This window comes from Coregonus lavaretus, assembly GCF_964263955.1.
Source record: "Coregonus lavaretus genome assembly, chromosome: 17".
NCBI lineage: Eukaryota > Metazoa > Chordata > Actinopteri > Salmoniformes > Salmonidae > Coregonus > Coregonus lavaretus.
The window spans coordinates 2,580,097-2,597,680 of record NC_140004.1 but is presented as its reverse complement, the minus strand read 5'-3'; the positions used below and the strand labels follow the sequence as shown (position 1 = coordinate 2,597,680).

Sequence of the window (17,584 nt, the reverse complement as noted above, 5' to 3'; positions counted from 1 at the left end):
CCACTGTGGAGCTTTGCAGCTCCTTCAGGGTTATATTTGGTCTCTTATTTGTATTTTTGTTTGTTTGTATTTATTATTTTTTTTAAATTGGGGGGGGGGGGGGTAGATCAGTTGAAGTCGGAAGTTTACATACACCTTAGCCAAATACATTTAAACTCAGTTTTTCACAATTCCTGACATTTAATCCTAGTAAAAATTCCCTGTCTTAGGTCAGTTAGGATCACCACTTTATTTTAAGAATGTGAAATGTCAGAATAATAGTGGAGAGAATGATTTATTTCAGCTTTTATTTATTTCATCACATTCCCAGTGGTTCAGAATTTTACATACACTCAATTAGTATTTGGTAGCATTGCCTTTAAATTGTTTAACTTGGGTCAAACGTTTCAGGTAGCTTTCCACAAGCTTCCCACAATAAGTTGGGTGAATTTTGGCCCATTCCACCTGACAGAGCTGTTGTAACGGAGTCAGGTTTGTAGGACTCCTTGCTCGCACACGCTTTTTCAGTTCTGCCCACACATTTTCTATAGAATTGAGGTCAGGGCTTTGTGATGGCCACTTCAATATCTTGACTTTGTTGTCCTTGAGCCATTTTGCCACAACTTTGGAAGTGTGCTTGGGGTCATTGTCCATTTGGAAGACCCATTTGCGACCAAGCTTTAACTTCCTGACTGATGTCTTGAGATGTTGCTTCAATATATCCACATAATTTTCCTTCCTCCTGATGCCTTCTATTTTGTGAAGTGCACCAGTCCCTCCTGCAACAAAGCACCCCCACAGCATGATGCTGCCACCCCAGTGCTTCACGGTTGGGATGGTGTTCTTCGGCTTGCAAGCCACCCCCTTTTTCTTTCAAACATAACAATGGTCATTATGACCAAACAGTTCTATTTTTGTTTAATCAGACCAGAGGACATTTCTCCAAAAAGTACGATCTTTGTCACCATGTGCAGTTGCAAACCGTAGTCTGGCTTTTTTATGGCGGTTTTGGAGCAGTGGCTTCTTCCTTGCTGAGCGGCCTTTCAGGTTATGTCGATATAGCACTCGTTTTACTGTGGATATAGATACTTTTGTACCTGTTTCCTCCAGCATCTTCACAAGGTCCTTTGCTGTTGTTCTGGGATTGATTTGTACTTTTCGCACCAAAGTACGTTCATCTCTAGGAGACAGAACGCGTCTCCTTCCTGAGCAGTATGACGGCTGTATGGTCCCATGGTGTTTATACTTGCGTACTATTGTTTGTACAGATGAACATGGTACCTTCAGGAATTTGGAAATTGCTCCCAAGGATGAACCAGACTTGTGGAGGTCTACAATTATTTTTCTGAGGTCTTGGCTGATTTCTTTTGATTTTCCCATGATGTCAAGCAAAGAGGCACTGAGTTTGAAGGTAGGCTTTGAAATACATCCACAGGTACACCTCCAATTGACTCAAATGATGTCAATTAGCCTATCAGAAGCTTCTAAAGCCATGACATCATTTTCTGGAATTTCCCAAGCTGTATAAAGGCACAGTCAACATAGTGTATGTAAACTTCTGACCCACTGGAATTGTGATACAGTGAATTATAAGTGAAATAATCTGTCTGTAAACAATTGTTGGAAAAATTACTTACTTGTGTCATGCACAAAGTAGATGTCCTAACCGACTTGCCAAAACTATAGTTTGTTAACAAGAAATTTGTGGAGTGGTTGAAAAACGAGTTTTAATGACTCCAAACTAAGTGTATGAAAACGTCCGACTTCAACTGTACATTTCCTTTAAAAAAAAATATTTCCCTTTATTACTTTCCAACCCCACCACCCCTTCCCTAATTGGAGTAAACTAGTGAACAACAATGCTTAGGCCTTTACTTCCAGCTTATACATACTATATACATTTTATGGAAACAGTCAATAATTCTATTTTGTTTGTTTTTACTCCTGAACTTCCTCTACCTTCAACCTCTCCGATCATTTTCATGATGTCCGTCCGGTTTGCTTCTATATGCCATATCTTTCTAACTGTGCTCTTTCACAAAAGCTCTCAACCTATAACCTATATACTTATTATGGACACAGTATGCTTTACATTAGTTATCTTGTTGTTATTAGTTGTTGTTAGTTGTTATTAGTCCCATCCTTCAACTCCATTCAATACCTCCCATCTATCTCTTAACACCATCCATATTGGATTTCTATTTGCCATATATTTTTCAACTGTACTGTGATGTTTTACAAAAGTTCTGAACCCTTCTATTCTCATTGTTTCTACAGATTGTACATTGAAAATAAACATTTTTGCTAAAAGTATTATTATATTATTGATCGATTGACTATGACTTTTCAGATCACCCAGTAGTGCTATCTGCAGGGTTAGCTCCAGGTAAATATTGCAATCCTTTAGCCATTCCTGGACCTGTGTCCAAAAACAAGCTACTAATGGACAGTACCAAAACAAATGATCTAATGATTCTGTGTCTTCGCAGCAAAATCTGCAGAGCTGGGAAGATTGTCTCCCCCATATAAATAACATTCTATTGGTAGCAAGAATTTTGTATAATAATTTAAATTGAAAAATCCAAAGTTTTGAATCCGGCGTCGTTTTGCGTATCAGTTCATAAACACTATGCCATGGAATCGGTACGCCAAAAATCTCTTCCCAACTATTTTGCAATCTATATGGGACGGCTGTCAATCCTTTGGTTGCCTCTCTGATTAATGCCCTCCTTGCCTGGTCCGTGAGTTTTGGTGGGCGGCCCTCTCTTGGCAGGTTTGTTGTGGTGCCATATTATTTCCATTTTTTAATAATGGATTTAATGGTGGGATGTTCAAAGTTTCAGATATTTTTTTATAACCCAACCCTGATCTGTACTTCTCCACAACTTTGTCCCTGACCAATTTGGAGAGCTCCTTGGTCTTCATGGTGCCGCTTGCTTGATGGTGCCCCTTGATAAGTGGTGTTGCAGACTCTGGGGCCTTTCAGAACAGGTGTATATATACTGAGATCATGTGACAGATCATGTGACACTTAAATTGCACACAGGTGGACTTTATTTAACAAATTATGTGACTTCTGAAGGTAATTGGTTGCACCAGATCTTATTTAGGGGCTTCATCGCAAAGAGTGTGAATACATATGCACGCACTTCTTTTCCATTATATATCTTTTTTGAATTACATGGAATCCAAATAAAAATCCATTTAAATTACAGGTTGTAATGCAACAAAATAGAATAAACACCAAGGGGGATGAATACTTTTGCAAGGCACTGTACTTTCCCAGAGTCAGATGACCTCGTGGATACCATTTGTATGCATGCTAGCAGATACCCATAGACTTCCAGGCATTGCGCTAACGCCTAGTTAGCATTGGCTCGCAAAACCACCTCTAACTTTCTTCATACTGGACACAGAGACATAAACATGGTCCATGAGTTCATCTGACTCTGGGGAAGTAGAGAAAGGGCATTGCAAAAACCCAGAAATATCCCTTTAAGGAAAATCTGCAGGCTGCTCTTTCTCTACTTCCCCAGAGTCTGTTTTCAACTCTTAATGATCGGCTATGAAAAGCCAACTGAGAGACCTGAGCCCTAGGACCATACGTCGGGACTACCGGCCGTGGTGACTCCTTGCTGTCCCCAGTCCGCCTGGCCTTGCTGCTATTCCAGTTTCAACTGTTCTGCCTGCGGTTATGGAACCCCTACCTGTCCCAGACCTGCTGTTTTAAACTCTTAATGATCGGCTATGAAAAGCCAACTGAGATTTATTCCTGATTATTATTTGACCATGCTTGTCACTTATGAACATTTTTGAACATCTTGGCATGGTTCTGTTATAATCTCCACCCGGCACAGCCAGAAGAGGACTGGCCACCCCTCATAGCCTGGTTCCTCTCTAGGTTTCTTCCTAGGTTTTCGCCTTTCTAGGGAGTTTTTCCTAGCCACCGTGCTTCTACACCTGCATTACTAGCTGTTTGGGGTTTTAGGCTGGGTTTCTGTACAGCACTTCGAGATATTAGCTGATGTAAGAAGGGCTATATAAAATAAAATTGATTGATTGATTGATGTACTGGTCTTACTGTCCAGTAATGGTCTGACAAAAACAAAACATCATCCCATCAACCAGTAAAAGAATGATCCTGTATATAATTTGCCATCATATATGCCATTCATGGCTGATAGGTGCATTAAGTTAGGCATGGAAACCCAGATGCTTAGACGTGAGAGTGTGGATTCATCCCAAATGGCACCCTAGTCCTTATACAGTGCACTACTTTTGACCAGAGTCCTATGGGTCCTGGTCAAATGTAGTGCACTATATAGGGAATAGGGTGCCATTTAGGACGTAGCCTGAGAGTGAGGTGCCAGCACTTGAAAGAAGAAGAAGTAAGGTCGTTTGAAAAGGGGGTCATGTCTGACAGGCCAAAATGAAAAAAGTAACAAGTGCCGCTGCCAACAGGAGACAGACCCATGTTGATATTCCTATATGTATGAATGCGGTTCCAGTGCCTTCTGTAGAAGTCATTTGTCTGGCACTATAGCTGAAAAACACTGCCCTCTCCCTGCCCTTAGTGGAGTTGTCTGGAGGTTACCAGGGGAGACAGTGGTCATAGTGACGGAGGGGTCACTCTTAGGACATAAGGATACACACAGGATAGCCAAACCAGATCGGACAGTTTGAGGTCTAATATAACAGAGTGTTTATGCAAGTTTCGTTCAGTAGTCTGGACAAGAAGATGTCTGGCTTGGGGCTGGACCGAGGTGAGCCTGTTGCACAGGAGGCTGCTGAGGGGAGGACGGCTCATAATAATGGCCAGAACGGAAACCATGTGTTTGATGTATCTGATACCATTACACCTATTCCATTCCAGCCATTATCACGAGCCCATCCTCCCCAATGAAGGTGCCACCAACCTCCTGTGGCCTGTTGATGTGACTGGGACGGTTATTCACTCAGACAGGCAGTGTGTGGCCCTTTTCAAAGGAGGGATTGAGGGAGTGAGGGAGGGAAGGAAGGGGAGAGAGAGGGAGAGGGAGAGGGAGAGGGAGAGGGAGAGAGCAGGGAAAGGGGGGGAGAGAGGGCTGGCGAATAATAATAATAGTCCTCTCTTATGGTAGTAACAGACCTGAATCATCTCCTCCATAGTACTTCCTCACTGCTGGAAGCTCACAGTGAAGTCATAAATCACTAGGTCTGGATTACTCCTATGCCCATTCGCTTTGACTGCCAAATCTACTCTCTGGTTTGTGTTCCAATTGGCACCCTATTAAGGCTCTGGTCAAAAGTAATGCACTACTTGTCATTTGGGTTGTAGCCATTGAGTTGCAGGTCTACTGTAGGAAATACTTGGCTTTAAGTCTATACTGAAATAATTACAACTGTAAATTAAATACATTTCATCATTCAGAATTCCAATCTAGTTGCATTTGTGTATATTGAAGACAGGATCATGGCATTTTTGGGTTGTTTTGTAGTTGGTTGTTTATTTGAAGAAACAAAGTAAGGGACTTAGGGTAAGGGTTTTGAGCAGCTACTGTAAAATGCCTGCTTTCATACAGAGGACCTCCATCTATTTCATTCAGGCATATTGAAGGACAACAGACTGACTTCCTCTACTGTACTGGACCCCTCGTTCTACTCCTATGCTCATGTTAAGAATGAGAAGGGCTTAGCATGGCTTTTCCCTTGGTTCATTTGGCCCACAGCATGTGCAGGCAGCCTTTGTGAGTGCTCCCTGAGAGCAGCTGTCACTCAGGGTTATTTTACGGTTGGCCACTCCGAGCACCACTGCCAGGACATGTCAGGGGATGCGTCTCAAATAGCACCTTATTCCCTATATAGTGCAGCACTTTTTACCAGGGCCCATAGGATTCTGGTCAAAAGTAATGCACTATGTACGGAATACGGTGCAATTTGAGACGATGCAGAGTACTGCCAATAGGGCCCTTCCCAAAGCCTTGTGGCCATCACTGAAAATACTACCACTCCACCTCATCAACCTCTAGAACTTTATTATAATGATAGAATAGAATGGTAATGGATTGGGTTTATATAGCATTTTCATTATACTACCTTTTCATTGTCAATGTAGTAGGCTGCAAGACTGCCCCCCCATCGCTATACTAGTCTTTGTTATACCTAGTGATGTAGTGGTAAAGGATTTGGTGGGTAAATGCTGATCGCCGTTTGCATTGAATAAAGTAACGCTCCCTATATTTATTATGCATTTTCCCACAGTAGGTGGGTAAATGCTTGCAGAAAATGAAAAAGTGGCGTAAATGCCACAGATCATACCAAAACATTCCTATTTTTGTTGAGCCTCTCACCCATCTTCTCCTCACTCGTCCATATTGTGTGTGCTCTGTTCAAAGGCGTCAGTAGTCACCCAGTCATAACCAGGCACACAACCATTGGTTGATGCAATGCAACATCTGCTATGTAGTCGGCCTGTCACTCGACCGCGGCTTTGGTAGTCGTCGAGTCACTATGTCTCTCTATGTCACCAGCTACAACTGTGTTGCACCATAATCAGGAGTGATATCCGTCTCCCCGGAGATAACCTTTACTTGAAATCAAACTAAATCCTTACCTATTAGATTCTCTACTTCAGATTAAAATTATTTCTGGGCGGCAACCTTGCTGAGCGAATGCATTCCCATCCATGCAATGGGCAGAAAGTGAGACCTATTTAACCCCCCCCCCCATTTTTCTTACTGCCAAAAGACTGTATAATCATTGGTTAAGTAAAACTTTAGGCCGATAAATAAATGTGCACTTCACTGTTGGAAAATTGTATTAATGTTTTAGCCATGAAAGTGCCTGGGTGGTATAGGCCATACACACACAATTGAGGATATTAATTGTGCCTGTGATTTGTTGTAGGCCGTAAGCACCAGGACAAACTGGGCCCTCTTAGAACGGACGTTTCACAGGCCAGCAATTTGGCCTGTCACCCACTGCTGATGCGTGTCCATGCATAACAATCAAAAGGCAAGGCACCATAAGAACCCAGCAAGCCAGTCCTGTGGGCAGTGCATTTGCATCTGTGTTTGTGCCTGTCTCCCCATATGTTTACTGCTTGGTGGAGTGTTTGGCTGTAACTGGCTTTCTCAGTGGGTTACAGTAGACATACCAAGAATCACGAGTGGCGTCTCCACTCTAGCCAATGAGCGGATCACCAGCTGCCTAACTGCTCAGAGATAAGTGTTGAGAAAATGGCTATAAAATCCGCTGGGAATGGACAGAGAGAAGTGCTCTTCCTCCAATGACAGTGACTATGCCTCATGTTGTTTATCTTCAGTTCTTAGAACGGAAAGTCCGGAAAAAACACAAATGTCAAGCTAGACATGACTAAACATGGTACAAGCCTTTGGTTACTTAGAGAGTGAGAAATATAGAGGGAAAACAAGGGAGTAGAGACCGCAGTAGGTTTATGTCCCAAATGGCACCATATTTTCTATATAATGTACTACTTTTGACCAGAGTCCTATGGGTCTTAATATAAAGTAGTGCACTATATTGGGAATAGGGTGCCATTTGGGATGCATCCTATGTCATGGCCCCTCACAGTCCCTGTGGTGAACATTGTTTTTAGCTGTAAGGTAATTGTATACGTCACTGACTTTATCTCACCTCAAGCTTCTAATTGGCTTATAATCAAGAAGTGCCATTGCCACATCATGCCCTTCCATTATAATAACACATATTATGCTGTATTTTCTCCTCATTTCAATCTTACCTACAAACAAAGGGGTTTTCCCCGACTTCTGTCTGCTTGAACATCAAGATTCTCTCAGGTTGCATCCCAAATGGCACTCTATCCCCTAGAGAGTGCACTACTTTTGACCAGAGCCTTATGTATTGTTAGAACGGTTCTACCCAGGCAAGACATAATGTAAACAAACCCAGCCAGACATTATAACGTGCTTTATCTTAGAGTTCTCAAGCGGCCACTGGGCCAACCACCCTTCGATCAATCAGTATCAGACAGCTGGTGTTCTCGTTTTCTTGTAGCCTACAACAGGCATGTAGGTTGCTCTACTGTATAAAAATTACAATTTACAAGTGGAGTCAGCTATGAACGTTACAGCAGTAACATTTTATTCCAATTTATATAGACAAGTTCAACAATATAGGCCGGCTACTGCGGTGCAACAGTAGTGTCATTATCTGCTTGATCTCTTGCAGTGAAAACATGTCAAAAAGTTTGCAATAGTAAACTCCACATCCTAGAGGAAAACAACTAGCCAGCTAGCAACTCCAGCAAAGTTTGCAAATGCATGAACGTTTATTTGGCTGTAGGCTAATCACCAACCGGTAGGCTATGCACATTTGCTAGCAATGCGTGTATGGATCTATATGTTTGCTAGCCAGCTAAATTAGCTGGCTTTCGTGATTATCATCCATAGTGTCCAGCATGCTGCTGGCACTGGTCGTGAAGAGAAGTTTGAAATATGGTCCAACTAGAAAGTGCTGCACTAGGAAAATATTCTCAATCTTTTGCTGAATGAAAATCACCCACAATTCCAGTTTTCATTCAGAAGCTCAAGCTAGCAACATCCAAACAACTTTGTTACGACAGACCCACCAGTGTTTTCAAATATGTGCTCCTGCGCATCGTCAGCTCTCACACTGACAGGCAGACGCACAGACGGACTGACAGCCAGGAGCCAATATTATTAACTGTTACGACATGCAATTGTCATCTAATTTACACATTTATTCTGTATCACTCAACTCTCATTTATGAGTCTTGTTTGTGTTAAGAGGGATATAGCTAGATATGTATAGTTGCTGTAGTCGTGGATGGATCAGAGGGACAGATAGAACATGCACAAGATAAATTATCAATAGGCCTATGCGTCATAATTACCTGGAGAAATCTGACCTGCAATTTGTAAACAACGCTACTGTACTTATAATTCATAAAAACCTTAATTTTACTCACTTTGAAGTGATCCAAATGGCAAATTAATCTTTCATCTATACATTTTGAGATATATTCAACCAGAAAAAAAGTTAAATTTTATTTGGGACTTACTGAGTCTGGCTTTAACTAATTTACCGCCTGGTGATGTCACCAGGAAAGCAAAAACTCCATCCCACCAAAATGGTCTGACATTTCAGGCGGTCTTTTCAAACAGTTCTTACACTAAAAGGACATTATCATAATTTTCACAATTTGACAGTATTATTCCAACCTCATAGTGTGGAAATATTTATAAAACACAGGAAAATCACATTTTGACTGCACTGGGCCTTTAGGCTCTTTTAATTTCCTTATTTAAATGTTTTTATTAATTTGTAAATATTTCCAAAAACATAATTCCACCTTCATATTATGCAGTACTGTGTGTAAGCCGGTAAAAAAAGTATCTACATTTAATCAATTTTAAATTCAGGCTGTAATACAACAAAATTTGAAAAAAGCCAAGGGGTGTGAATACTTTCTGAAGGCCCTGCATCTATAGAGTGACATTGAGCCTACACATACAACATTAATCATCCCTAGCTGACAGACCAGGTGATTAAGAACTCGTTGGGAACTGGGAGAGAGAGCAAGGACACAGGAGTCACATGCATGCAAACGCATACACACATGCACGAGAGCACACACACAAACACACTGTCCTCACTTTGAAGTTGTGTGTAGTCCTTTTCTGCAGTCAAATGACCAAATCGCCCTCTAGTGGCCTCATGGGTGGAATGTTATTAATGTTTTTCAAAATGCCATTCATAAACATTATTTTTTTTTTACTCAGAAAATCCAGTGTTTTTACAGTGAGGGAAAAAAGTATTTGATCCCCTGCTGATTTTGTACGTTTTCCCACTGACAAAGAAATTATCAATCTATAATTTTAATGGTAGGTTTATTTGAACAGTGAGAGACAGTATAACAACAAAAAAATCCAGAAAAACACATGTCAAAAATGTTATAAATTGATTTGCATTTTAATGAGGGAAATAAGTATTTGACCCCTCTCAATCAGAAAGATATCTGGCTCCCAGGTGTCTTTTATACAGGTAACGAGCTGAGATTGGGAGCACACTATTAAAGGGAGTGCTCCTAATCTCAGCTTGTTACCTGTATAAAAGACACCTGTCAACAGAAGCAATCAATCAATCAGATTCCAAACTCTCCACCATGGCCATGACCAAAGAGCTCTCCAAGGATGTCAGGGACAAGATTGTAGACCTACACAAGGCTGTAATGGGCTACCATCGCCAAGCAGCTTGGTGACAAGGTGACAACAGTTGGTGCGATTATTCGCAAATGGAAGAAACACAAAAGAACTGTCAATCTCCCTCGGCCTGGGGCTCCATGCACGATCTCACCTTGTGGAGTTGCAATGATCATGAGAACGGTGAGGAATCAGCCCAGAACTACACGGGAGGATCTTGTCAATGATCTCAAGGCAGCTGGGACCATAGTCACCAAGAAAACAATTGCTAACACACTACGCTGTGAATGACTGAAATCCTGCAGCGCCCGCAAGGTCCCCCTGCTCAAGAAAGCACATATACAGGGCCGTCTGAAGTTTGCCAATTAACATCTGAATGATTCAGAGGAGAACTGGGTGAAAGTGTTGTGGTCAGATGAGACCAAAATGTAGCTCTTTGGCATCAACTCAACTCTCCATGTTTGGAGGAGGAGGATTGCTGCCTATGACCCCAAGAACACCATCCCCACCATCAAACATGGAGGTGGAAACATTATGCTTTGGGGGTGTTTTTCTGATAAGGGGACAGGACAACTTCACCGCATCAAAGGGACAATGGACGGGGCAATGTACCGTCAAATCTTGGGTGAGAACCTCCTTCCCTCAACCAGGGCATTGAAAATGGGTCGTTGATGGGTATTCCAGCATGACAATGACCAAAAGCACACGGCCAAGGCAACAAAGGAATGGCTCAAGAAGAGGCACATTAAGGTCCTGGAGTGGCCAAGCCAGTCTCCAGACCTTAACCCCATAGAAAATATGTGGAGGGAGCTGAAGGTTCGAGTTGCCAAATGTCAGCCTTAATGACTTGGAGAAGATCTGCAAAGAGGAGTGGAACAAAATCCCTCCTGAGATGTGTGTACTAAGTCATGTTTTGCAGAGGGGTCAAATACTTATTTCCCTCATTAAAATGCAAATCAATTCATACCATTTTTGACATGCGTTTTTCTGGATTTGTTTGTTGTTATTCTGTCTCTCACTGTTCAAATAAACCTACCATTAAAATTATAGACTGATCATGTCTTTGTCAGTGGGCAAACTTACAAAATCAGCAGGGGATCAAATACTTTTTTCCCTCACTGTATGTCAAACGTTTTTGTTAGATTTCTGTCTTCTGTGACGTATATAAAGTGTAATATTGGGATGCAAACTCATAATTGAATAAATTTCTACTCTATATCTGACATGGTACAGGTGTCTTCTTTTTTAAGCCCATAACCATGTGTGTGAGGTGTATACTTTTGTTTCAAAGTAGATTTGTTTAAGACTACCAAGAAACACTATGTGTGACCCTGATTTAGCCCACTGCAGTAAAAGGTTTTAAAAAGACACCTTGCACCTATTCTAGGTTAAACATCTCTCTCTAACACTGATATCTGAGAGGTTCAGCAAATTCACATTGACCTCCCTAATATTTAAATGACTTCCTTGTGGAGAGAGAGAGAGAGAGAGAGAGAGAGAGAGAGAGAGAGAGAGAGAGAGAGAGAGAGAGAGAGAGAGAGAGAGAGAGAGAGAGAGAGAGAGAGAGAGAGAGAGAGCGAGCTTTGGCAAGCACTAGTTCACCAGGCAGGCAAAGTCCCCCACCCCAAAAAACCCAGTGCTTCTGTGCAATTTACAAGAGCTGCTGCTTCTAACCCACAGTTATAGGAACATTACCAATTAATTCCACCCACCCGGGCCTGGAAGCCCTGCGGAGACCTCAGGAGAAGTGCTAGCATGTGAGGGAATGAAAACCTTGGCAATTGGTTAGAGTGGTTTGAACCCAGAAATCCCTAGCAGTCCCGAGATACCGACTCATAAAGGTACACTTGATTGAAAGAGGGGAGAGAGAAAACTGCACCTTTGGTGCAAATTATTGTAGTAATGGCCTGCCAGCTTTCTGCAGCCATAACACAATTTGCTGCACCAGTTGCTGCCAGTGGCAGTGAGAGAGAGGGTCTCCTCTTTCCTGCCGGGAGAGGCTGAGGCAGCAGAGAGAGGGAGCTAGCTCTGCTGATGCACACACTCCCCAGACTTCCCAGGAGAGTCAGTCAGCAGCTCTAGCACTACGGCAACCCGGCACCAGAGACTGTTATCTGTTCATGGCAGACAGAAATGGACTGGCCATAGGGCAGTTTGGGCAAATGCCAGATGCCCAGCTAACAATTCTAGGGAGAGAGAACGTTTTTGTATTGTTACCCATAATGTTCCCCTAATGTTTGATTGTCCAGTTTTCCATTAGGGAGTGAACGATATTTATAATAAGGGTTACATGCAGAAAATCGGACCTCTCTGAAAATGGATGGCCCTCCCTTCAGCAAAATATATTTTACCTAAACTCTCCCTGAACGCTTAAGAAAAACCAAGTGACCCTCCCCTAAACCCAACATAATCATTAAAACATAAAGCAGAGAACATGACTACAGTTTACCCTCACTTCTTGGACAGACCAGAGCCTTAGATATGCTGTTTAAAAAACTGTTCTTCATCCTGTAAGCATTACATGGCAACACAGAAATGTTGATAGTGCACAGGGCTGCGGGCCAGAAGGTTGTGGGTTCGCAGACCACCGTGGACAAGAGTAGGGGTGGAAAGATCACCTTTATAGTAAAAGTATTGCATGAATCTATTATCGTATCTGCAGGTCCGAGAAAATGATATTAGCAGAATTGTTTGAAATACAACACAAATTACCGAAATTACAGGGTAAGAATGGACAAAGAGATAGGCCCATGTATTCATCTTATCATATTTCTCCAATGCCAAATCAGTGTATCTTGTTTGCAACTAAACTGTCCCTGTTTGCAAATAATTCAATCTGAGACGTCATTAGGAATATGAGCATGGTACTTTCAATAATTAGGTCTACCGCAGACTATAGAAGTTTGTAGCTCAACCTCTGAATGTCAAAGAAACAAACAAATTATATTCCTATATTCATCGGAGTCAGTGGTGTAAAGTACTTAAGTAAAAAATACTTTACAGTACTACTTAAGTAGTTTTTTGGGGTATCTGTACTTTACTATAAATATTTTTGACAACTTTTACTTTTACTTCACTACATTCTAAAGAAAATTATGTACTTTTTACTCCATACATTTTCCCTTTCACACAAAAGTATTCGTTACATTTTGAATGCTTAGAAGGACAGTAAAATATTCTAATTCACTGTCACGATTCAGACAGACGACCAGAGGACCACAATTGCGTCACACCAGAAAGTTTATTAAACTTAAGGGAAAAGGGAAGTAGGGAGTGAATGAAGGCTCCAGGGGTAACAGGGATCCCGTCCAATGTGCTGGGTCTGTGCCCCCCCCAGTGGCAGCGATGCGTCCTATGAAGCCGGTGGTGGGTGGTCCAGAAGTCCTGGGGGGGGGGAGACACAGACACAACAGGGCGGAATGAAACAAGGCAGCAGTACAGTTCAAGGGAAATCCAAAATACGTAGTAGCAAGGCAGAAGGCTGGTCAGAGTTACCGGGATTGAAGAGTAGTCAGGAGTCGTAATGGCAGAAGCAGGTCTGGATCTCCTGAGGCAGAAGAGTATCCAAAAAACAGGCAGGTCCGGGGTCACAAAACCAGGGTGAGCTAGAAGCGCGAGCAAACAGGTTCCGGGTGTGAGCTTTGCAGACGATCTGACACCGGAGAGCTGAAAGACAGGGCCTTAAATACTGGGAGAAGTAGTGGGTAATGCAGCGCAGCTGGCAGAGTAATTAGAGCAGAGCAGAGCAGGGACAGGTGGAGCTAGTTAGGCTGAGTAGAGAGAGTGGTGAGCAGAGTGGAAGAAAATTAAGGTGGTAACCCGGTGGAGTGAGAGGCCCATGACATTCACACACTTATCAAGAGAACATCCCTGGTCATCCCTACTGCCTATAATCTGGTGGACTCACTAAACACATGCTTCGTTTGTAAATGATGTCTGAGTGTTGGAGCGTGCCCCTGGCGATCCGTAAATAAAAATAAACTAGAAAATGTGGCCGTCTGCTTTGCTTTATATAAGGAATTTGAAATTATTTATACTTGTACTTTTACTTTTGATTATTTTGGCAATTGCATTTATTTTTGATACTTAAGAATATTTCAAACCAAATACTTTTATACTTTAACTCAAATAGTATTTTACTGGGTGACTTTCACTTTTACTTGAGTCGTTTTCTATTAAGGTATCTTTACTTTTACTCAAGTATGACAATTGGGTACTTTTTCCACCACTGATCGGGGTCACCTGATATCCCCATATAATCAGATCCGTTTTTATTTTCTTAAAAATCTTAAGCTAACAAGGGGCCTGTGCTTTTTTCCATTTTCTTTAATAAAATGTAGGCCTAAGGTCTCCCGAGTGGAGCAGCGGTCTAAGGCACTGCATCGCAGTGTTGCGGCGTCACTACAGCCTGGGGTTCGATCGCAGTCTGTTTCATTACCGGCCGTGACCGGGAGTTCCATAGGGCGGCTCACAATTGGCCCAGCGTCGTCCGGGTTAAGCGAGGGTTTGGCCGGGGGGGCTTTACTTGGCTCATTGCGCTCTAGCAACTCCTTGTGGCGGGCCGGGCGCCTGCAGGATGACTTCGGTCGTCAGTTGAACAGTGTTTCCTCCGACACATTGGTGCAGCTGGCTTCTGGGTTAAGCGAGCAGGTGTTAAGAAGCGTGGTTTGGCGGGTCATGTTTCGGAGGACGGATTACTCGACCTTCGCCTCTCCTGAGCCCGTTGGGGAGTTGCAGCGATGAGACAAGATAGTAATTACGAAATTGGGGAGAAAAAGGGGGTAAAAATTACAACATACCCTCTCATACCCCCTCAATTTGAGTCTTGGTTTTAATTTAACAGCCCTTCACTGACATGGAGGTAGGCTATTTAAGGAGTGCATGGTGGGTGGAGGAATTGACCAACATATCTATGGATATAGCAGCCTAATTTTGTCTTATTTCTTAAATTGGAAGAAATAGGCTCGAACACAAAGCCCTCTTGTTGTTAGTAAAGCCTAATTAAAATGAAGACGGTTGAAATAATTATGACTACTCGAATTTGTCTACTTTCAGCACCATGAGCTGTCCATTTCTGATTGATTCTGCCGTGGCTGCTGTTTCAAGTTTCAGCACCACAATGTAAGTTACTCAAATCTGTCTTATACTGATAAATAGGCCTACATTATGGGCAAGCAACATATTATAATAGTAGCAAGCTATTAAAGTTGACCGGGCTCTCCTTCTCAAACTGAACAGAACATAGGCTATAGGCTAGTCCGCTCGCCAGATAGTGCACCTTTTGGGACTATGCCTAATAAATAAAATAATACTTCGGAAGAAGCCTTTGACTCTCCTCCTGAACTACCACCGTAGGCCTACACAGCACAGGCATTGGTTAGGCAGCACACAAAAAAGTGTTTTATCAGCAAGAGCAGAGTAGGCCGGGGGCTCAGGGGTGGAATATCCATTGCCTTGTGTAATGCAGCCTAGTTTTATTTACACTATCCCAGCAGCTACATTATCTTAGAAATATAACTTTGCTCTGTGCTTCTCTGAGCATGCACTTCGTAGCCAATATCCTATAGGCTATGGATAATTTTATTGAGACCACACTAAATAACATACAGGCACACTTGATATTGTGAGCACTGCGGAGATGAGAGGAGGCATCAGGCACACATTGATATATAGCCTAATTAGCAACTAATTTTAAAACATTGAGAAATATTGAAATTACATGACCCTCCCCTGGACTGAAATAAAAAAAGCATGACTCTCCCCGATTTTCCTCCAGGTACCCATTATGTAAATTCGTGTCCATTGCTTTGTTAGGGATGGGGAACATTTTATCTATGTTAGCAAAAATCTTCTGAGAACAGTCCGTTAACACTCAGAGCACCGGAATTCTATAACTACTAGAATGGCCATGTTGGTCATTCTGACCCTTGATATTTCAATTGAATAAATATTCCATAATGAATAATAAATTGCTAAATGAATGCATTTATTATGTTAAAATTGGTCATAAGAAACCTCAGGACACCAAATGCAAATTGTAATCAGTCAGAAAATGTATTGATTGATCCAGAAGATCAGACTGTAAATCCTAAAATATGATGATAGTGTACTTTCTTACTGTAAGACAACAGTTGCCCATCTGGCCCGTCCAAACTACACCTAAACTATATTGAAACTAAGTTTACACATATAATAATAATAAATAATACATTTGACAATATTATCAATTGTCGAATAGAGAATGAAGAGACTGATGACCTGTTCAGCGTGTGTGCATTGAAAACGTGCATTGACAAAGCCAGGAGCTTACCAAATAGCACTTCTTCCATATCATCCTACAGAGGTCCATATAGGCCAGACGTTTTGATTGCTATAATCGATCAGAAAGAGTAGATTCAAAGGTTTCTAATTAACCAATTTTTGCCAAACAACTGTACAAATTATGCGGGTGGTCTCTGTTTCAAAATTTAAAAAAATCCTAGAATAACTGTGGCTCCATGCATTCCTCATGTGAGTAGGCTACTGGTGACAATCAGCAAAAGCCATTTGGGATATTACATTACATTCTTACTGTAAAATATGTGTGTTGACTGTGGTAGGGCAGGGCATGTGATGTCTGCTAAACCAGGGGTTCCCAAACTTTTTCACTAGGGGGCCCCCCTTCCAGCATTGGGGAACATCGCACATGCCATGTCTATTTCTATGGGCACAAGCACTGTTCATGACACAAACTGTTCACACCCCTCTTGTTGGTGGAGAGAATTTTGCAGGTTTAAAGCTTATTTCCTGCAATTCTACCCGGACTCAGACCAATTCTACCCCACAGTTTGGGAACCACTGTGCTAAACGAACAAGTTGATTTCATTGGCATGGCGCAGCCATAGATTGGCATTGCGCAGCCATAGCCTTCGCTACTAAGCAGAGATAAAAACTACTCAAAACATGCTATTCTGTTCTTCTTCAATAAATTGTATCATGTTTTTTTATGACCTTCCTAAACGAAATATTAATGGATCTATTTGTGGTTGTGTATATTAACATTAGAAAGGCAGAAAGCATCATAAAGACTTGAAACAAAGAGATAGATGGGAGGTGTTGAATGGAGTTGAAGGATGGGACTAATAACAAATAACAACAAATAATAACAAGATAACTAATAATGTAAGCATACTGTGTCCATAATAAGTATATAGGTTGTATGTTGGGAGCTTTTGGGAAAGATATGTCATATAGAAGCAAACCGGATGGACATCATGAAAATGATCGGAGAGGTTGAGAGTAGAAGAAGTTCAGGAGCAAAAACAAACAAAATAGAATTATCCATAAAATGTAGATAGTAAGTATAAGCTGGAAGTAGAGGCCTAAGCATTGTTGTTCACAAATTTACCCCAGGTAGGGAAAGGATGGCGGGGTTGAAAAGT

The 17,584-nt window shown here is 41.8% G+C and overlaps 1 protein-coding gene across 1 annotated transcript in view; it reads left to right on the top strand.

The window, feature by feature from the left end:
• LOC311144279 (netrin receptor UNC5C-like) overlaps positions 1–17,584 on the top strand; it is a gene marked incomplete at its 3' end in the record, with an annotated part of 327,628 nt that overhangs the window by 129,789 nt on the left and 180,255 nt on the right. The window lies entirely within an intron of this gene.